The sequence below is a fragment of the Phlebotomus argentipes genome, unplaced genomic scaffold (genome assembly GCF_947086385.1).
Source record: "Phlebotomus argentipes unplaced genomic scaffold, Phlebotomus argentipes genome assembly contig_2, whole genome shotgun sequence".
NCBI lineage: Eukaryota > Metazoa > Arthropoda > Insecta > Diptera > Psychodidae > Phlebotomus > Phlebotomus argentipes.
The window spans coordinates 8,653,063-8,673,245 of record NW_026776162.1 but is presented as its reverse complement, the minus strand read 5'-3'; the positions used below and the strand labels follow the sequence as shown (position 1 = coordinate 8,673,245).

General features: G+C 36.3%; 1 protein-coding gene across 5 annotated transcripts in view; it reads right to left on the bottom strand.

Annotated features, from left to right (window-relative positions):
• LOC132264957 (dystrophin, isoforms A/C/F/G/H) overlaps positions 1 to 20,183 on the bottom strand; it is a 209,724-nt gene that overhangs the window by 5,676 nt on the left and 183,865 nt on the right. The gene's annotated exons all lie outside the window — the stretch shown is intronic.

Below are 20,183 nucleotides of genomic sequence, written 5' to 3'. Positions count from 1 at the left end.
AATGAAATTCGCGGTCAATGAAGCGCCATTCAAATTCATTTGCCAATCAATTTGTGGCCAAATTTCACGTAATGCGTTCGAACATCATCAAATTGCATTTAATTGGTGCGTCACATTGCGTCGATTGTCAGCATCAAATGTGTTCAAATGGTTAATAATGTGTGATAAACACACAATTCACAAAGATTCTCTGGATGGAAGCCTTTTCCTTGACTTTAATTGGGTTTCTTTTGCTTCAGTGCTTTGATTTTGATGTTTGAAAAGCTTTAACAAGTCAAAAACTTCCAAATTTGCCTAAAACTTCTAGAATTCCACATTATTTCCCAAATTATAATGAATCTCTTAAGTTTACAACCGATATTTCTACAAAAATCCACTTAAAATCGTATTTTTGGACGTATTTTCCGACCATAACCTCAAAATATCTTCAAAAACTTGGTTTGAAAGCTTTCTAGATCAGAAAATCAATCCTTATGATTTGCCAATGAACTCAAAATTGCAGATTCAGAGTCAAAATCGTGCGAAAGTGTTTTCCAAATGAACATTTTCCAAATTTAAAACAATATTTTTGAGGTTATGTTCGACCTTAACACAATTTTCAGTGTTTCTTGACATTAAATGCTCAGAATATTAATGTTCTCGGCTTGAGCACAAGAATTGATGTGCTAAAATGCGAATAATTCAGTAAATTTGTCCCTGATTCGTGACATAACCTAGAAAAAATTTTATGATTGATTATATTGCAAGTTTTTGAACACTTTTGTCCAAAAACCACGAAGACAGGTGCCTTATTAAATTGGCAGCCACAGTATTTTGCTCAAGACACTCTTCATCTTTAAAGAGTATCATAAATTCTTCCTCCTCTTTTTCCAGTGCAATTTTGACGTCACGTCCAATTCTGTGCAATTATTTGCCGTCTGTTGGCGCGCACAGCCGGCAAAGAGTGAAGGAAGTGTCCTGCAAAACTCTCGCGCTGCCTTGTCGTTTATCCACCTGTTTGGGAGCCGCGCGACGGAGACGATTTATCGACATTTTGTCTGTGACAAAAAGGCGAAACTTTGCGCTCTTCCCAATATCTCTAATGCTTCTCTCTTCTTTCACTGAATCATCTCTCTTGTTTCTTTCCACCCCGGCAGCGCCTTCTGCAGACCGCATCATCTTGTGGATGGCGGCGGCGCTGGGGGGAAGGGCGGGCGGCCAAAGGTATAAGCTGAAGCTCCATAAATTTCCGGCAAGATACGATGTTTTGTGCGGTGCACCTTCTAAAATACACACTGAAGTCTTGCTTAACAGGTCGCTTTGGCTGTTGTATAGTTACTTTGATGACGGTAACAGAGATAAATTGTTATGATAATTTTATTGTTCTTCATAGGAAGTTTAACCACCCTCCCGCACACCCAAAGACACAGTCTCAGGAAGCCCCCGAATCCCCAACTCCCCCAAAAGGCGAGGAGGATTTTCAGCACACACAGAGAGAGAGAGAGAACACTGGAGAATGTGTAATGGAGCAAACTTTTCCATCCACCATCAGGATCGGCTCCCGCCTTCCCGCCCGTGCGCAGCCGAGCTTGTTGCAGTGGCCAGAAGCGATTACCCTGGGTAAGTTTGACCAGGAATTTTGTCGGTTAATTCCTTCTCTCTCTCTCTTCCTCGCCCAACAATAAATATTGCCGCAAATGCAATTTTATAAGCTTCCACATCGCAAGGGCTCTAAAGGGAGGCTTATTTTGCTGAAATAATACGCTTTGGAGGTTACAACTTTTCGGCCACTTTGGAAGCTTCTTTGGTTTCTCACAAAACCGAGCATTAAATTGATTATTTTGAATTTATGCCTGAAAATTCAACGTATTTGAAGCTCTTTAGTCGTAATTTGTCAATACAATTAGTGCAAGAGTGAAAAGAAGCGAAGAAGCGGAAAGCCACGCCCACTCTCAAGCCCCGCCCAAAATATTTGTTTCACTGCGCTAAAGATGAAAGAAGAAGTCAATGACTTGAAAATAAGATAAGAATTAAGTCATACAAGACTGATAACCTGAATAATCTGGCCAGAAAGCTCTCAGAAGTCAGCAATTGTGCTGTTCAAGTGAATTTCTGAGCAAATTCCATTGATTATTACAATGTTGCACAATCAAAATTCCAGCTCAATTCTAACTTTTCGCGAATGTGAAATGAAAATCAATTTTCAGACATTCTTAGTCAGAAATACAAAACACTGACCAATTGAGTTTGCTCAATTCGTGCCTCCGAGTCAAAACTATAACATCCAATTCTTCGAGGAGGAAAATTGATCTTCGCCACGGCGATTATTTTATTTAAGTCAGCGCGCGCTTGAGAGCAATTGTAGAATTTCTGGAGGATCGTAAAATGCAAAATTACCATCCCAGGAAGCCACCCACATTTCGCCGTGGCGATTATAAATAATTCCACATGGATGCTGAGAGACATGAGAACATTTCTCTGGTGCGGTGATAATTCCTGCTGAGACACACACAATTCAAGTTCAAATGATTCCCAATAAATATTTACTATGATGCCCACTCGCCAATGTCTGGCATGTTGGTTGAATTGAGCCACTAAATATTGGACAAGCGAACTCGCCAAGTGGGGAACTTCTTCTTCCTCAAGTGCGACAAGACATTTCCACTCGTCTTGACCATATTTTTCCCTTCTATAAACCGTCCCGAGAAGTGCACTGGAGAAATTTATCTCTATCTCTTGAGACGTTTTCATTGACAAAGTCTCCTTATCACTCCATAATTATTGGCAAGGAAAGGGGGAGAAATTGTGGTCAGAAGTGGTGTACAATTCATTTGCTCTTTGCTAAGAATAAATCAATCTGACGCTTTTCTAGGTTATGTGAATATTTAAGACAGATTTAATAAGAGTTTTAGCGTTAAAATGCATCAATTCTTATACTTATTTTGCATAATGGAGCATTTTTATGCGAATTACATTTAAATTTTCGATCGTCAATTGTGCTAACATTGAGCATAAACTCAAAAGTAGAGTTTTAAGAAACTTTCTAATCGATTTTTAATTTGAAATCAGTATTTTAGAGCTCATTAGAAAAATTATAGCAGAATAAAATCTCCAAATTTATCCTAGAATAGTTCTGAACGGAAATATTCAAATCTCTTGATGTAATTTTTAGGTTAGATTGAAAAATGATGCTCAAAAACTCAAGATAAAACTTAAGAGAATCTTGTGGTGTACAGATTTTCGCTGAATAATCACCCCTTTGTCGGCCAGAGGCGGCAAAATACGCGATTCTCTCAAGTGTCGATAAGCAACGGTTTATTTGCAATTCAGCCGCCACTCGTGGTAAAAAATCAAAACATCCGGATTACTTGAAGCTCCCTTCAAGCGAAAAGATTAAGTGTGTGGCTTTTGGTGTGCGCAAAGGCGAAGGAAAAACAAGGCTGGAGATTGATAAGAGAAGGCATTACAATTTTCAACAATCCACTTAACACGATGATAAATTTAAATTCAATTTGCCGTCGCTCTGTTTCAATGTTGTGTGTGATGCTTTTGGACCGAAATATGATAATAATGCCTGGGGATGGGCAGCTGTGGAGGGGTGAAATCGGTGGTCTATTGATATTCATAAATTCAGCATAACACACGCAATGAGATAGAAGTTGTGTGTACGTCGCAAATCACCTTTAATGGACATTCTCAATTCACCGCACCTTGAAGTGATAAGTTGGATATTGAAGGATATTTGCGATTCTGCTTCAATAGTTGAGTATTTGAGGGGTTTAAAGACGTTGAAAGTAACCTCAATTTGCACTTCTTCCACATTTACGACATCTTCTCTTCTATTCAGTGCGCCATAAATGATTAATTCAATTCAATTAGTGCATCAATTGAGCGATTTATTGGACAATTATGTGAGCCTCGCGGGCTGGCAAATAGGACAATGATGTTCTTATGCCTCGGCATTTGGTGTGTCTTTTTGCCACCCCGGAAATTGACGATGAAACCAATCAATTTATCCCTCTTTTGTTGGCGCACATGTGCGATGTGTGCTCGCAATAAAAGCCCAAAAACCAACTAATTGGGTGGGATTTTAGTCTTAAGCGTTCGTTAAGCGAGTTTAACAACCTCTAAATACCATCGCAATGCAAGCAGAGGAAGTGTGTAATAATGCGACAATGTTTGACAATAAAAAAAAGGCCACGCGCCAATGGTAAATTTGCCCCCAAAAGCGTTGATTGAGGTCACGAGTTGAGCTGATAATCATAAAAGATGTATATTTAAAAAAATTCAAAAGTTTAACTGCCGAAAAATCCTCTCGGCCAACAATGGACTTTTCCACAATGTCTGGAATAATTCATTGCAAAAAGGATAGAGACTGGTGATTACCATTAAAATGACATTAAAATAGCAGTGATTTATTTTATGAGTTAATTAAATCACTGTTTACATTGTCGCATGGTTTATATCTGAATGTTAAATATTTGCCATTCTGCCGAGCTTCGGCTCTCTCGCCATTCTTTTGCGAGGCTTCGCGGGCGCATAAAATATAAATCCATCGTGCAATTTCACTGCAAAATGTTTCGGGGCAAATAAATTTGTTTGCCATTCAATATTATATATTCTTTCTGGCTCAAATGAAGGGTGAAATTTACAACAATATCCTCAAATAATGCGTTATTTTCATTAATTTCCTCACGCGCTCGCGTTCAGTGTTAAAAGTTTATCACGCTCAAAGCTTTCGCTTTGAGTAGCAAAATAAAGCTCTGCGGATTTCTTTTTCGCCACAAATATAATAATAATAATAACACAACTATTTTCAGGCCTTTTGTGGGTGGCGCAATTGAAGTGGTTTTTCATATATTATTCTCTCTCTCTCTCTGTGTGTATTTTCCAAACAATAGAGGGAAAAAATTACCCCTCAAAGCCCAAAAATGGCAAACACAATTTTCACAGTTCACACTCGCCATTTGGGGCGATTTATTCCACAGCATCTCGTCGCCCCACGAGCACAATGGATCACAAATGTTATCGTTTTTGTGTATATGAACAATCATACAATAGTCCAAAAGCTTTTAAATACTAAAAACAGCTTGTCGAACAAGCTGCAAATAGCGAGTGTGTAAATTCCATTAAATGTGGAGCATTTGTGTGACTAACAAAACGCTCTCCATCTCTCCAACATTGGCAAATGCCCTCAAGCGATTTAGCGGCGCCGCTGCAGCAGAATTCCCTCCGCAAAAGTGCGCCTCTTCTTCATATCGTGTGTCTAATCTATGGCCGAATCGCACATGCAGATGAAATTGCAGCCAGAGGAATTACTGTCTCTCTTCGAGAGACAATTTCACTCCAGATGCACTTGTTTATGCCTTTTTTCCCTCCTCACGCTAGAGAGAGAGAGAGAGATCACAAGACATCAAGCAAAAGACCTCAATTCTCAAGCACAAACTCTCTTTATCTTCTTGTCACTCCAAATAAATCTTAACCGCCACACATGTGCCTAATCGTGTTGCTTTTGACACCTTCTGATTGACATCACCCACATTTCCATCCAGACAGAAATATCGCTCGGATTTGATCGATTTTGCAATGCATTCGGGGAATTTTTCAAACATCCCTAATTGGTTAATTGCTTCACTCTTTTTGCGTTCAATCAAGCCATTATTGTGTAGACACACAAAAAAAAAATCCTTTTTCCATTCATTTGAAAGGCGCAGAGAATAAAATGGATGCAAGTGTAATTGATGTTTTATATCAAGGGGGATATTTTAGGATCAAAAATTGTGTACAAAGCAGAATTTTATAGGTTAGGGCGGCTGTGTCTCAATAGTCAACGTGTTTGACTCTCGATGCTACAGTCGTGTGTTCAAATCCCACCGCTTGGAAATGTTTGAACACAGCAGAGTGCAAAATAAACCTTTCCAGCTGGAACATACGCTTCACTGGAGTTGGTCTTGCGCTCTGTCCCTGTATATACAAAAAAAGGTGTAAGCGGCCTCTTAACACAGTCAATAGCGCTCTCGCTTAATGACACAGAGGTCCCGGGTTCAATCCTCACCTTCTGAATGCTGTGAGCGATTGACTCGGCAAGGGAAATAATAAAAGACATTTTTAAATGCCAACAGACGAAACTGACTGTTGATTTCCAACTTTGAGGTTTGTAAAACTTCAATGGAAATGTTTCCCTTGGCCAGAAAAAAAGGAATATAAGGAAAGCATTCATTCATGTGTTGGGAGTTATTTGGTCAATTGACACCCGCAAAACGCAATAAATCGAATTGGCCATGGACAAAGATATAACAAATGGATAAATACATGGAAATATCAAGGAAAGAACTGGATTGTTATGGGGGGAAGCAATTTTCTGGGGTAATCATAGGGCTGCATCGGATAAAGAGCCTCACGGACAAGTCCATCAGCAAGACAATGCCGCCAGCAAATCAGCAACAACCCACAAACTATTAAAGATGACACATGCATCTGCCCAGCCGGATTGGACATCCAGATTGAGGACCATTCCATTCATGGCGACCACGGCGAGCACAGGAAAAACGCATCACAACGTTCGGAACACACACGAAAATCGTTCAGCAGAGCTTGAGGAAGATAAAAGGCCACCAACCAAAGATCTCCACGCTCCCGAACTTAGAAATTAATGGTGAAAACACAGCATTTTGCTCATATCATCTCGGCTCGGTCCCGTCAGATTCCCTTCAGAATTTTGGTCTGCAGATCAACTTTTGGCGCCTTCACACAAACTAATTTTCTCCACAATTATGGCTCATTATGGACGAAATCAATAATTTTTGGGTTTTTTTCCACAATATAAATTCATTTCTTTGACGATTTTCTCGATTTTCCATATGAAATTTGTCTATTTTGACCATTTTGACAGCAATCGCATTGTCAGACACGTCAAACTCAAATACAGCGCGGGTTGCCCAACGTAAAATCTGCAGGCACACACTCGACATAGAAATGTCGTGAGCAGGAAGGAAAATACACGATTCGCGTGGGGAAGAAAGAGACGTTCGTGAACAAATTACAAATTACAAATGCTGTGTTTTCACCATAAGGAATAAAATTGTATCTATCTATAGGTTATGTGATAATATTTAAGTAAAATTTTGCATTAGCGTTCAATTTGAAGATTCTAATCAAGATTCTATAGAAATATTTAAGATGAAAATACAATTTGAGAGAGAAAATCATAAGATATTGTCCTAAAATCTTTCTAGTTAGATTAAAGTTAGATTTTGGTCAGATTTCAGTCAATTTTCAGGGGATAAATCCAATATTACAGCATTTTTGCCAGAATATCTCTGGTTTTAGTCTCTAAACTCCTGAGAAATGGTGTACAAATTCCAACCACATCATCTTCCCTTGTTTTTTTTTCTCTGCGAGCAATAATAAAATGCATGTGGAATCACGCTTCCGACATAGCAAAACCCAGAGTATTTCATACAATATACAATTGCGCGCACAAAAAGCTCCGTTTCGCCAGGAGAGAAAAAGCCACGAACCGTCATTCAGTAATTAATAAGCAAGTGAACCGTTTATTAATTCAATTGCAGCCGCACTCATAGCTGCAATTAAATATTTACCGACACAGTTCGCGAGGGTGGGCGCAGAAGGATGGGCAAAATATAATACGTCCAAATGCAATTTATCGATTTCACATGTTTGCAAATACGCGCCGCCGAAGCTTTATGGCGCGGCCTTAATTTCCGCGCGCACTTCTCATTAAAATTCACAGTGCGAGAATCGCGATCTATCATGCGAATTGTACTCACTCCTCATTATGAGAATTGAAGATTTCTTTGTCGTGTCTTTTGTGGAAAGATGCGCGCAATGAGAAGAAAATATTGTCACGCGAAACGCATTTCTATTGTATAAAACACCATCTTTTGCAGCTCGAAGAGGATGAAATTAAACAAAAGTGCAAGGTTGCGTTTAATGTTTCGCCTCTCTTGAGCTTTGTGTAAATATTTAGTGAGTAATTTAATGTGGATGGAATTTTAAAAAGCTCATTTTCGCTGTTTGCGTTGATTTTTTTCTTCTCTTGCAAGAACTTCAGATGCAAATAATGGAGAGAGAGAGAAAATGTATTCAGAATGAGAGAAAAAGGAAGGGGAAAAAAGAGGAAGATTTACTTTAATAAACTTCCCATATAAATTGCAAAACGGAGAGATAAACGAGTGAACAGTAAAAGGACATAAAATTACTTGGCGTGATGGAACATAAAGCATCGAAATGCACATATGAAGAGCTGTAAAAATGAATCGTTAAAAGATGATAGAGACATTCAATCGATAGTAATCAATGCATGGCTTCACATCAAATAAATAAATGATGGTGAAATGACATGAAAATGGGGAGGAAAATAAAAGAATTGTGATGTGAAAATTCATATAGCATAAAATTATTCTCATTAACGTTTAATGACCACAAATTTTAATGCACATGAACAATTTCAATTGAAAATACATTTTGCCGCTTCACCCAGGAAAGGAAGCTGAAAAAAGCCAGTGTCTTGTGAAGATTTCCTGACCATTTCCTCAGTCATTTTTCTCACAAGGACGAACGCATTGAAGGAACAGAATTTAGAACATTTAATTTGTGCTCTTGGCTTTCTTGGTAAACTGATCCGCGATATGGAGATTAAGTGGCTTTGGAATTCTTGCTACTGAAATTCTTTCTCAGTTCATTTGAATATAAATTTCACCCGTAAATTTTCAACGCGCTCGTAAAAGTCACGAGATATACTGTTCTTAGTCTCATTAACTTCCATCTTGAGTCTCTGCGGCATTTCAACCAATTTGTCCCTAACATAAATAGGTGAAATTATGGGTGAAAAAAAGAAATCCATTTTGGAATTGACCTAGAATTTGACACTTTTCCACAAAACCATCAGGAAAAAAGGCGTCTAAGACTTCAGCACTGATCATATTGGCAATTTGTTGGTGTCTTTCTTTCGGGCCTGAGAAGCGCGCAAAAGATAAGGTCGCATTTAATGATGACTTATGCTTGCGTATGAAATTACATCTCTTGCCTTCACATGTGCACATAAAGTAGTTTTCGGGAAGAAGTGGCAAATAAAGTCTGCTTTATGCTCACGACCAGAGAAAAAAAAAGAGTAGTTTTCCTCATTTTTTCGCCACCACCATGATGAAGATTATGTGAAGGCTTATAAGAGTTTCTTCCTTCGCACACACACACACACAAAGAGAGGGTGAATTGTCAAGGGGTCAGTCACTCGCAAGTTGAGACCACTAACTTTGTGTTTATTCAATTTTTTTTGATTATTTGTGATTTTAAATGAAAACTTTGATTATATCATACAAATTCTGATTGTTTTTTTTTATTTTTTCCTGAATATTTAATCAAAATATGAATATACAGTAGCGAAAATTAGGTTAGGACACTTATGAAATTTTGGCCATTTTTCCTTTTGGTGCTAAAAATTCGATATTTCTTTCAATTTTCGAGACAACTACCTTAAGACAAAAAATAATGAGAATTTAATGATCTTTCAAAAGGCGTTGAGATCATGACGATATCTCAATTCGGGGCTGAGATATTGCAAAATGCAGAAAGATGTGCGTATAAGGATAGGGAAAATTAAGTTAGGACACTGCCTATTTTTCTCTAAATCCTTGTTATAATCATAAAACTGCCTCGGATAATCACATTAACTCATGAGTTTGGAGTGTCTAGAAAACATTTTCATCATAGAGCGCTTTGATTTGGACTTTTCAAATTGCTTTTGTATGTTTTAAGCTATCATTTAACGTTTTTTATGCATTTCTTAATTTCTTACCCACAACCGCGGCCCAAATCCTGTTCACAGGTTTTTTCTGAAGTGTAGAATAGGAGCCCAAGTCAATCGTCCAAGAACAATCATGTAACCGTGAAAATTACAGCATTTTGCTCTTTAGAAAGGCTAATTTTTAGTCAATTTCTTATTATAGGGTTCAGAAAATCGGTAATTTCTTATTGATGCAGGGCAGGGAAATGGCTCTAATTGCGTTTGCATATTGTCTAGGATACAAGGGTTCCATAATGTGGTGAATGGTGTCCATGCCATGACACAAAATCTAGTATTGTGGCGATTATTGCATGAAAAGATATTCCAAATAACTAAAATTCACTAAATTAAGGACTAATCAATGAAGTACTGAAAACTTTGCTTCTATGCGTGCCTTTTATGACACCTTAGTTATCCTGGTTTTGTGTAAAGTTCGTATTGCGCATCGTTGGATGAAATTTCTGGACAATTTTGATTGATCAATGAATTTTGACCAAAAGGAAAAATGGCCAAAATTTCATAAGTGTCCTAACCTAATTTTCGCTACTGTATAATTGACTTATTGTAAATATTCATTGATTGAAAATAATCATTTTGTCATTTTTTAATTCAGAATTTGATTATTTTGATTTTTTTTGTAAGTTTACTTGGGAAAATAATCTTTTTTTTAATTCAGATTTTGATTCTTTTTCAATTTTACTTGAGAAAATTATTTTTTTAGTTTCTTTTATTCAAAATTTGATTATTTTTCAATTTTACTTGGAAAAATAATCTTTTTTTTATTATTTTATTCAAAATTTGATTATTTTTCAATTTTACTTAGGAAAATAATTTTTTTGTTTTTTTTTTTTAATTCAGAATTTGATTATTTTGATTCTTTTTTGTAATTTTACTTGGGAAAATAAATTTTTTTTAATTCAGATTTTGATTATTTTTCAATTTTACTTGGGAAAATCATTTTTTTGGTTTCTTTTATTCAAAATTTAATTATTTTTCAATTATACTTGGGAAAATAATCTTTTTTTATTATCTAATTCAGAATTTGATTATTTTGTAATTTTTACTTACGAAAATAATTTTTTTTGTTTTTTTTAATTCAGAATTTGATTTGTTTGATTTTTTTTGTAAGTTTACTTGGGAAAATAATCTTTTTTTAATTATTTAATTCAGAATTTGATTATTTTGTAATTTTTACTTAGGAAAATAATTTTTTTGTTTTTTTTTTAAATTCAGAATTTGATTATTTTGTTTTTTTTGTAAGTTTACTTGAGAAAATAATCTTTTTTTTTATTATTTAATTCCAGAATTAGATTTTTTTGTAATTTTACTTGGGAAAATTATCATTTTTTTGCCTCAAAAAATTGATTATTTAATTAGAGAACATTAAGTGTCCTTAGAAATAGCCCTGTGATTTGCCCCTTGGTGAATTTTCAAGGGTGTTTCTTTCGCAATTTCTTTTCCCCCGGGGGAAATTCATGAAGTGCAACAGCCTCTAATGAGATAATGAGGAAAATTCCCCGTAAGACTCTGAGTGCGGAATATTTCAAGTGATCACAGTTAAGGTAGTAAATTAATTTTAGTGAATTTACGACGAGGAGAATAAATTTCAACCAATTATCTCTGTGTTCATTGTTTTTGTGGGAATTTCTGTACATATTTTATTCAAATTGCCAGAGAAACAATATAATTCTGCTCTCTCTGAAGTTTTGACAGACAGAAATTGTCTTCCTTTTCTCATTGCAGAAACTCCTCTATTTCGGAGGTTTCTCTCCGTCGTTTGCCTTCTTGATTGACATGGCAAATAATAATGATAATATAATGTTTTGATGCTCATTCGCAAGAGCGGCATTTTCACCTCTTGCTCGAAGCGCAGCATCTCCACGACCTGGAGGAACATGAGTTCACCCTCGTTCTCTGGATTGCAATTGCTGACACGCAGATTGGCGTCGTCCACCAGCGTGACTTCGCAGTCGCTCAGCTCGTACTCATCATCGTCGTCGTCATCGAAGACGCCGTCGGACGACAGGGACGCGCGTCCGTTCTCCAGCGTGTCCATCGCGGACGCCGAGGAGCTGAGAGTGCTGACGGACTTCTCGATGGGCGACAAGAAACGCATCCTCAACACAATGGCGCGCGCACTGCAATCCGTCGCCGCAGATTAATAAGCAGATTTATCACACTCACGCATTCGCGAGGCTCGTGGCACGATAAACGCCCTGGCAATCCATTAATTATGCCAGCTGAACTCCACTCATCTTCGCGCGCTCGCCTTCAATCCCGCGCGTCGCCCATAAATCCAGTCACACACAAACACACACACTTTAAACTGGCCACAAAACTTCCCCTCCTAACCGGTGAGAATATTATTTGTACAGCAAATCTCAATGGCCACTCCGCGTGATTCACGTGCAATATTTATTGTTGTGTAGTTAGGCTGAGAATCTGACACTTCATTTAACATTTTCATTTCATTCCATCCGCGCAATTCACTCAACGCAATTCTCCCGAGATTTCGCTCGAATGTCAGACTCTTCACATGATTTGCTCCTTCTGGGCATGTCTTGTCGAAAACAAAAACCCGTCAGTCTCTTTCTCAACCCTCGTCGTGATAATTGAAGAAGTGCAGAGAATTGCAGAGTGACTAATTTTAGAACAATTCGCCCACGGATTCATCTGCAACTGTGCGTTGATGAATGAGTGCGATTTAAGGCCATTCCTTAAGCACACCTTAAGAATTTTGACTATGAAAAGACAATTTCTTCTAAGAAAATCATCTCAAATTGCAGTCAAACGCATAAAACGCCTCTTTGAGAAATAATTTTAGATTTTCAGAATTATTTATTAGAATATTTCTCATGTCTTTTAATTTTTTCACCTCAAAATTTTAATGAAAAGTTCATGTAAAGTATGAAAAATTGATCTTTTAGCACTTTTTTTTGAATAAAATGCAATCGAAATTGATTAAAAATTCACTTCGACGGGTGAATGGAAAACTATGAAAAGTCGATTTATCATAGTTTTCGTCTTATGTATTTTTGAAAAGTCTTTTATTTGTTCTTTCTGTACAAAAATTTTAAGATTTGTATCTTATGAGACAATAGAAAAAAAATCTTATTTATCTAAAAAGCACAAATGGGGAAAAAAATGTCATGTTTTGCGAATGAAAAGTCGAATTTTCATTGTTTACGCTGAACAATTTTTCCCCAAGAAAAATGTCTCAAAAATTGCAGTCAAATGCATAAAACGTCTTTTTTGGAAAATATTTGTAGATTTTCAGAATTATCCAAAAATGTTTTTTTGGACTTTAAATGAATATTTCTAAGATCTTTTAAATTTTTTTCACTTGAAAACATTAAGAAAAAGTTCAATTGAAGTATGAAAAGTTGATTTTTTTGTATAAAATCGACTCAAAAACCATTAAAAATCGACTTTGAAAAGTAATATTTTCAGTTTTTCTATTAATTTTGCCACATTTTAGTGAAAAATTTCAATAAATACCAATAAAACATTTACAAAATAAAAAATACAGAGCAATATTTTCACTTTAACGAACGATTTGAAGGCATTTTGAGTATTTTGAAGTAAATTTGGCAAATTTCGCAGCTGTTTTAATGCAAAATTTTGAACTCGCTTTGCTGAAAAATGGCGATTTTGACTTTTTATAGTTTTCGAGGCACCCGTCGACTTGGGAAAGGAATATTTTCAGTTTTCTATTAATTTTGCAATATTTCAATCAAGAATTCCAATAAATACCAATAAAATCAAGTGAAATATTCATGAAGAAACTGACTTTTTAGTGTTTTCGATTCACTCGTGTAAATATGCAAAAATTCTGTCTCTAAATGTTCAAATTCTCTTCATTTAAGAACATCTTTTGGCTTCTATTAAGAAGCAATTGAATTGTCCTTCTTGTCTTTGCATTTTGTATAATAATTAAGGAAGAAATGTTGACTAAATTTGCCTCAAAATGTGTTTGAATCTTCTCAATTTGAGATTAGTTCTTTGGCCAAACTTCTTGCCAAAGCAAATATCCCCAATATTCACATTGCAAATGATGTTATTTTCTCCACCCCCAAAAACTACCCTCACGTAAATTGTTGCAAACAACCCAGATAAAATCAGTGAAAATGCATTTCTAATTCAATGAAGACATTGTGCGAATGACCAAAGTTTCCAATTTCAACCTCTTCTTGAGAAAGTCAAGTGAGAAATTGAAAGATTCTCCGCAAAACACTTCTTTTTCTTTCCTTTTTCCACAAGACACGATGACACGTCTGAAATTCGCGTAAATTTCACCCAAACCTCACTTTGCTCGCGCTTCAGTCATGAATGGAATTTTAACAGCGCGCCAAAGAACAACTTGTAAGTGAGATGTAGCGACTTTTTCTCCTTGCTTTATCACTTAAAATTCTCCAAGTGTGAAGCACTTTTCGGCAAACTTTTTTGGTAGAATGTGTGTGTGAAAAAATTTCACTTTTTGCCCTCCCCGAATGCGCTTCACCTGGACATTATGTGATGATTTTTTTCTTATGTGGCAATGCACTTGATGACCACATAACGAGTCAATGAACGATAAAGTTTCCCCGCACTGGGAAGTTTCGTGGTGGAGCAAAAAAGAGAGTGTCAGGACGGCGAGAGGACGAGATGGAAGATGGAGTGGAAGTCAAAAGGAGAAGACATGACACAGAAGGGACACGGAAAAAAAGGTGGGCGGAAGAGGTAAATTTAGAATTATTGCACATGTGAATGGAATTTTTGGCAACAAAACCCGTTCGCGTCACGCACAAAAAGGCATCCAGAAAAGCAGGGAAAAAGAAGAAGAGAGTGGCAAAAACCTTCGGGATATCTTGGGATATTATTTAGCTGTATCTCATCAAATTTGTCTCATTAAATTTTGCATCTCAGGACATACGGAAGGAAAGGTGAGAGAAGAGAACATGAAGACAGAAATATTGCAAGTTATTCGGAAAGTTCGTTTCTCAACATCACAAGAAAACACATTAAGTATACAGAAAGAAAAAAATAGTTGAAATAGTGACAAAGCTTGTTAAACACGATAGTAATTGCTTTTTTTCACAAAAAGTCACGAAAAGTATGTAAAAAGAGGTAATTTTTCGTAAAAATCCGAACATTTTTACGAAATATAACAACTGTTTACAAACTTTTACGAACTTTTACCACCCATCATTGACCACAGTCCTATCTTCGCTGCAAGTGCAATATATTTTCAGCATTTTTAGTATATTTGTCTCTCTTGTTTCGGTGGCAAGTCAGTTTGTCAAAAAATGGTGGAACAGAACGCATTCGTGTCGTGAAAAGTGCCGTAATTCATCAAATAATGCTGTTTTTCTCGCGGAAAAGTAGTGAAAATGAACATCTTCAAGTGTGGAAATGTGCGTCTTTGCAGAAGACACTATTTGGTAAGTGTTTTATACTCTTGAATTGGTGAATTTATTCACCTTATAATTGACTTATTCTCTTCCCAGGAAAAAACTTCCCGCATTTCTACATTTCATCCTCAGCAAGTGACAAGGATGTTGATGGGATCCAACCAGTCAATGCAGGACACGTATTGTCCAGGACAAATCTACAGTGCGTCAGAAGTCGCCGAGGATGTACAGCGGACATCATAACCTCACAATTCCACGGAAACACAGTTGAAATCGGGCCGCGGGCATCAGAGAACATCGCCCGGACTTGTCTCCAAATGGGATTCACTCCGGACAGCGTTGGAAGAACGCTGCCTTCGAGAGTTTTTCAACGAGCAAAGTCGTCAACGCATCAGTGTGTTCATCTTCAAAAATGTGAGTTTATTTATGATTTTAAAGATTGTCTTCCGGAACGAGAAGAACAAAGATTCAGAGTTCAATTTTCACTTTCACAAAGATTACAAAAGTAATTATTAATCCGAAAGTACTTTGTTGCCTGTAAATATAATTTAACAAGACATTTTATGCCACAACTAAAAAAATTCAAGTTCAGTTTCTGCGTAAAGAACTCTGATAGCATTTTATTAGTAAAGATGAAAAGAAAATGTTAGAATTTAAGAAAAATATACAATGTTAATGATTTCTTTCAGATAATAAAATTATGAAAGAAAAGCAAAATATAGTCTTTTCATTCCATAAAATTACAAACCCCAGAAACTCTAACAAGAAATTACCAGCATTTGTAACCCCATTAGAAGGATCACAAAGGATTACGAACAGCAGGTAAGAATTACGAGCACATATTTTGACGAAAACTTACAAACTATTACGAGCAGATTTGGTAAAATGAGTCAATTAGATGGTTTTGTAAAAAAAAAAATTACCCGGAAGACATTTTCACAAGCATGTTCGTAATTTTCCCATACGATTTCAGAAATTTTTTACAAAATTTAACAAAATCCTACTAATTTTTTCTTTCTGTGTAAGAATATTTTAGGCAAAACAGAAACACATCACGAACTTCAGTTTTAATGAAGAAACTGAAGGAGAAGAAATGCGTACGCAGCTTCCCTTCTTTTTTTTCTGCTAATTCTCAACTCTTTTGCGCTCCTTCGACCATCAGAAAAAAAATGTAAAGTGACTTAATTAATGAGTTCAACGATCTGTAACTACTTGAGAACAATTTCATGCAAATCTTCGCTTCGCTTCCACCCAAACTGATTTTTATTGATGCGACAACACACGCATGAACTCAACATTTCAGCAGTTGTTGTGCTGCTAAGTGAGACTCCCTGTTGTGTTTAATGTGTGGTCAAGACTGTTTTTCTTTTCCTCATTTCTCGTGAAACACCATTTTCCATATCAACAATTGGTCTGGCTTTTTCTTAGCGCGCTTCTTCACCTCCTACATTTTGTGTGTTTTGAGCCCCCAGAGATATGATAGACAGTCTCGCGGTTCACCGTTGATGTTCTTTCTATTATATTCCCTCCTGCTTTTGATTATACAAATCACTCTATTTGGCGTCAGACGGAGAGAGATTAAAATGCACAATAAGACGCAATGTTAAATAACATGAGAATTAGTCACTGGCGTGAAATGCTAATCCGGCGCGAGAATATTTGTGGGACAACAAATTAATGCAATCTCAAGTCTATTTTTCACTTAAATGGCGATGCAGAGGGAATTTTTGGAATATCTCGCGGTGTCAAGCGGAATTTCTTCATTATTCAAATGCACACGACAATATTACAAAAAGAAAGAAGGAAAGAAAGAAACCAAGGAGAAGATAATATGCCTCAAATATTGGATATTTCTGCGAGAATCCACTCAAAATCGCTCTTTTGGGGATCTTTTTCCAATCATAACCTCAAAATATCACTAAAAGATATTCAAAAATTACGTTTAAAAGATTTCTAGATCACAAAATCATCCCTTATTGTTTGCCAAGAAGCTCAAAGTTGCTGATTAAGAGTCAAAATTGTCTAGAAAGGTTTCTAAATCACCAATTTCAAAGTTAAAATAGGTTTTTTTTGAGGTTATGTAGCATTTTAACACATAATTTTCAGTGTTTCTTGGCATAAAAGTTTAGAAAACCGATGTTTTTCACCGATCTTTTTGACTTTAGCACAAAAACGAGTGTGAAAGAAGGCGAATTATTCTCTAAATCAATCTTAGAAACAATCCAAAGAATCGAGATAATTTGGCGCTCAGGAAAGGAATATTGTAAGATTTTCAACACTTTTTTGCTTATCTTATCTCCCCCTTGGAAAAAAACCACTGATTGTGCGGCCAAATTCTGCCAGCGGGCAGAAGAAGAAGAAGTTCATCTCTGAAGACATTATTAAATAATATTTGCCATCATCGTCAGAGAGGATAAATTAGTAGTATTTAATGAGAAATTAAGTGTGATCATTTTATGGGGTGGAGAAAATCTCCAATTAAAGTGCAAATTTTATCCTCATCTCGTTTTATTAAGATTATCCATCTCTCCAAAACCAAGAAGCGATGGTGAGAGGAGTTGTGCAAAAGGGGAAGAGAAAAAGGACGATAACCCAAAAACGCCCTGCTAAACTTCTGAGATCAGAGTTGATCACGCACGATTAAGCATCGCGCTTCTAGATAAGAATGGACGTTTGCATTGTTTCGGGTGTTGAATCTAGATACTTGAGAAGTCTGGTGATATTTTCCTTGTGGTTTTCGTCCTATATTTTGCCTTCTATCCTTTATTAAATCTGTTGAATTTGCGCTATTTCGCCCTTCAAGAGCCGCACGCGTGAAGAAAACCCGTCGAAGAACCCAAAGCCATAATGTATAATCTTGTTTGCACTAATAACTTTCAATTTAGACCCTCCCCCTCGAAAACATCCCCGAAATTGCGGTTGTTGTGTGGCAAATTTTGCGGCGGAACAACGATGTCTTCAGTGTGGACAAAAGGAATTTATTTGGTCCTTCGAGAAATGATAACAGGCGATATTGCGTTGTGATTTCACACCAAAACCATATAGAATTTCCCATGAAATTGATAGAGAATTATATGGAGCAAATCATGCGAAGAGAATCACGAAAGAAAACTTTCTTCACAACACACACTTTAATATATAATAATCCAGCCGGCATTTGCGATGTCAGCGCAATTAATCAACTCACAAAACGCCGTGAAGAGCGCGCGATCTTAACGCGACGAATTTTAAAATTACACTGAAAAGTCTTTCCATCGCAGGCTAAAACACTCGCTGAAACTTTGCTTGTTGCTCAGCGAGAATAAAACACATTACATATGTGGAAAGGGAAGGAATGAAAAAAGTGCCTCTCTTGAGTGTGGTTCGAGTATTTCGTACACAAACTCGCGTGTGTGGATTTATAATGATGTTTGAGAGCACCGCGAACGCCTTTTTCTCACATACACATTTGCTTGGGGAATGTTTATGAGATGCACAAAACACAGCGGCGCAAATACAACCGAAAAGGAGACTTTTCTTCACCAGAAATTCACTCTCTTGCTTGGCTCTCCATAATATCGCGCCTCGCGAGGCCAAAAGGGAAATACACATAAGATCGCATGGCACAAACATAAGACGAGGCAGAAAAAAAATCTTCACCCAGTGTCTGGAACTTAACAATTCAAACACTCTGATCTGCTAATGTCACATTCTCTGGCATAAAAGATTGTAAATGCACAGAAAGAACTATGAAATGTGTGTTTATATTATTCTTTTAGCAAATAATAATCATCAAATCCTGACTCATAAACGACAAAACACAGTAAAGAAAAAAGTGTGTGTTCATGCGTAATTTTTGCAACAATTCCAAGCTTGCAATTTCAATTTAGCCAAATGAGCGCAATGTGTGTCGACTTGCGATACTTAAGACGCTGCTTCAGCCAATTTCAACGCTCTTTGACTCCTGTTTTGCACTCACAAAATGCCAATTGCCGAGTCAAAACACTCTCAAACACACTCTGAATATTTGCCATCATGAGAAGAAACATCAACATTAGCAGTCTGACAAATTGATCTCAATCTTTATCTACTGTTTTCATCTCTCAGGATAACATTTAGACAAGGAGGAGATAATGTTGCTGATTTTAAGCAAAACATTATTATTTTTTTGGAAAAACTAAGTATTTGCGTGCAGTAAAGATTGCGATTCGCTGTTTTTAGGTTAATCAAGGGGGAGATAATATGCCTCAAATCTGTACATCACTTCTAAACACTTCCAGCACTTAAATTTCCACATTGATTCCCAAATTATAATTAATCTCTTAAGTTTTTATTCAATAGTTCGGCAAGAATCCATTTAAAATCACATTTTTGGACATTTTTTCCGACCATAACCTCAAAATATCACCGAAAAACTCCATTTGGAAGCTTTGTAGATCACAAAATTTGCCAATGAACTCAAAACTGCTGATTCAGAGTCAAAATTGTCCAAAAAGTTTTCTAAACGAACATTTTTCAAGTCCAAATAACAATTTTTTGAGGTTATGTTTGAGTTGAATATATTTTTCAGTGTTTTTTTTGGCATTAAAGGTGCAAAAAACACTGTTTATTGTATGTAAATGCTTAATTCTGCCAATGATTCACAATCTCTTCGATTTGAGCATAAGAATTGATGAGAATTATGCACTAAATCTGTCCGAGATTCGATACATAACCTAGAAATTATTTTTTAATTATAGAATCTGCGTGAAAATCGAAGGAAATCCAAATATTTGGCACAATTTGTCAGTAAAATAAGAACTTAGGTTAATAAAAAACGCTAAAAATTGCACAAAAGCAAAATATAACCATAAAAACGTGATCCAGATTTTTAAGAAATGTCAATTTTTAGACTTTTCCTACCAAATTTCGAGTTAAAATCTTCAATTTTGAGCTTAAATATATCTAAATGTTTTGAACAATTTAACTTAAGATTGTCTAAGTATTTGAAATTTCATTCTGAGAGATTTTAGCCATATTATTTCCCCCTT